Source organism: Neovison vison, chromosome 9 (assembly GCF_020171115.1).
Source record: "Neovison vison isolate M4711 chromosome 9, ASM_NN_V1, whole genome shotgun sequence".
NCBI classification, from domain to species: Eukaryota; Metazoa; Chordata; class Mammalia; order Carnivora; family Mustelidae; genus Neogale; species Neogale vison.
The window spans coordinates 10323064-10326189 of NC_058099.1; positions in this window are offsets into that span (position 1 = coordinate 10323064).

Consider the following 3126-nt stretch of genomic DNA (forward strand, 5'->3'; position numbering starts at 1 on the left):
AACAGGCCCCATGTGGGCACAGGGAGGGTGGCCTCGGGCCCTTGGCCAGCTTCCCGGAAGTCACCATGGCCTCCCTCCTCTCCCCTGAGCAGCTTTCTGAGGCACTCACTTCCCAACAAACAGGAAGGAGGCCCTTAGGCCAGGAGACCTCCAGCCTCAGCTTCCTCCTCCTACACCCCCCGGCCCCCCCAGTCTTCTCTACATGGGGGAGCTCAGCAGCCGCACGCCCTGATCAATGTCCCTTATCTGGGCTGGCTTGCAGCAGGTGGGTGGCAGGGGGTCTGGACTTCGCTTGGGCTGCCCCAGTTCACCCATTACAGGTCTAGGGCCTCCACTTGCCCAGGCCCTTTGCCCGCTTGCCCACAGCCGGCGTCTCGTACACGTTCCCGTTGCAGTTGGCCCTTAGGGCAGAGAGCAGAGCGGGGGGATCCTCAGACCGGGCCCCACTCAAGGACCCTAGAGAGAGACGAACTAAGAGACTGAAACAGAGAGAAGCAAACTGGGAGCTGCCCAGAGAAAGACGGAGGCAAAAATAGCGATAGACACAGATTAATCACGGCAGAGACCGCATTAGAGAGATACTCAGAGACAAAAGCAGAGAAAAACAAAGAGACAGCTGCAAAGGAGGCCAAGAGGTCGGCAAGACGGCTCTGAGCTGTTGCTCCCGACCACCCCCCAAGTACAGGCCCTGTCTCAGGGCTGTGGGGGGCCCACCGGCTGCGTGGCTGAAGAGGAATGTGGGGAGCAAGGCTGGGTCACCCCTTGAGGGCCAAGCGTGTGCACTGTGAGATAAACTATCCCAGGAAGGGGGCCCCAGCTGCGGCTGCACGCTCCAGGAGCATGGCGGAGGGGCCCAGGCCCAAGGCTGAAGCCCCAGCCCTGCCAGACACCCAGCTCCTGCCTCTCCTCCCGAGGATCTTCACCAGGCCTCAGATTCTTGAAGGTGCCAGGTCCGTCCGTCTGGCCCTTAAGGGCGTGCAGATTCCGCGAGTGTCCCGTTTGTGGAAGAGCAGGGTGGGCCCTGGGAACCCTGCCAGCCACAAGCCTTCCTTCTCCAGCCCCAGCTACAGTCCTGGCTCAGGTGAGGGGGACCAGGCAGAGCAGGGGCTCCAGCAGAGGAGTGCCATGGTGGGGGCAGTTGTGCCCCGGCTTCTGCGTGGCCCCCTTGTAGCTTTGCGCACTCCTGTGCACCCGTGTGGGTCTGTGCGCCTGTGTCCATGTGCTTCCACGCACGTGGAGACTTGCACACATGGATGTGTCCACGTGCTAGCGGGAGCCCCGCTCTGCCGCTGCAAGTCCCTGCTCTCAGCCTGGAGAAGAGGCCCCCGGAGGCGCCTGGTGTCTCCCACCCCCCACCAGGTGGTCCAGTCCCGAGAACCAGGAGGCACAGGAGAAGAGCAAGCAGGTCTATTGCCGTCCCCCAGCTCCCCTCCCCACACTGCAGCTGAGGCTCCCGCTGGCCACGGCCTTGACCTGGCACTATGGACTTCTCTGACATTGGCATCGGATCTGAACATCTGGCAGCAGGCTGATAAGGGGTGCAGCGGAAACAGCGTCTGCGGCTGCCAGGAGCCCCGCCCCCCTCCACTGCCCTTCGAGGGGTCTCCGCGTCCACATCCTCTCTGCCTCCAGCTCCGGACCCTGCCCCTTTCTCTTTTCTCATTCTCTGCCTCAGTCTCCCTCTCCCCCATTTCTACTTTCCCTCTTTCCCTCTTTCTAAATTGCTCTCGTTCTTTCCGCCTCTCCCTCCCTCTCCTTCCTCTGTCCTGCTCTCTCTCTTTCTCTCCCTCCCCCTCACCTCTCTCCCTTCCTCCCTCTTTCCCTTTCTCTTTCTCTGACCATTTCTGGGTCTGTAATGCTGGCAGTGGGTCTCTCTTCTCTCATTTTCTGCCTCATTTCTCTGTGGGTTCTTTTTTTTTTTGTCTTTCCCCACGGTGCTCCAACCCCAGCCTGATTCTCTTTCTCCACTCCATTTCAGTTCCTAGGTCTCTAGTTTGTTTGTTCCTTGTTCCACCTCCAGGAAATCGGCCTGGCACTTTGGGAAAGTCCCCACTTAGAAGAGAGACCCTGTGCTTTGTTTACTTGGGGAGGGTGGGAGGGGGGAGCCTGGGTCACCCCCTTCTCCTTCCCCTCTGGGTGGGTCTCATGGCCTGGGACCACCTGGGCTGGAGCTTGAAGGAAAAGACAAATGGGCCACCCAGGGGCTTTGGCAGAGGAGGGAGGACACGGACTCTCCAAGCCCACTGCCTGGATTCAAATCCTAGTTCCATCACACCCTTGCTCTGTGACTTTGGGAAGACTTGGGTTCTCCCTGACCCCGAGTTTTTTCATCTCTCCAATGCTGCTCATGGAAGGTGAGGGGAAAATACTGCCTACCTTCCAGGATGGTGGAGGCGGACCACAGGGGTGGAATGGTAGGGGACGCGGTGCTTGGGGACCTCTGTATTATTATGTCCCCAATACATTCCCTGCCGGCCTCACCCAGCAAGGGTGAGGGCCGAGGAGGGGCAGCGCAGAGGAAGGGGATGCCCATAGAGGTGTCGAGGGCGATCAGAGGTGAGCAGTGTCCAGCCTGGGCAGTGGAAAGTGTCCACGGACCGCCTACAGAGAAGGCAACAGGACAGGAGGGACAGGCAGCAGAACTCAACCCCCTCAGGCAGCATATGGGGCCTTTGGTGCAGAGACAAGTAGGCATTGAACAAATGCGCATTGACGCTGGCTCTGCTGGCCGCTGTGGACCCAGAGATAAATCAGCCCTGAGCCTTTCCTTGAGGGTTCCCCAGGCTGGGGTGAGTCACGCTCCCCCAGAAGGGCAAACAGCTCAGGATGATGGTGCAATCCAGACTCCACACCAAAAGGGCCCCTGAGGCCAGACATGCCGGTCCTGGGGCTTGTTGTTTATTTGTGTTTTGCAAAACATTTATTGAGCACACATGACATGCTCAGGCAGCCACTGAGCGTGGTGCAGGCATTGTCTCATTTTGTCCCCATTTTTTGGAGAGGATGGGAGGTCCAGAGAGAGATGTGACTGGTCCCAGGTCACACAGCTAGGAAATGGCAGAAATGGGATTTAAACCGGAGTCTCCACCACTAAGCCCTCGGGTTTCTCCTTAGGGCTCAGAGCCT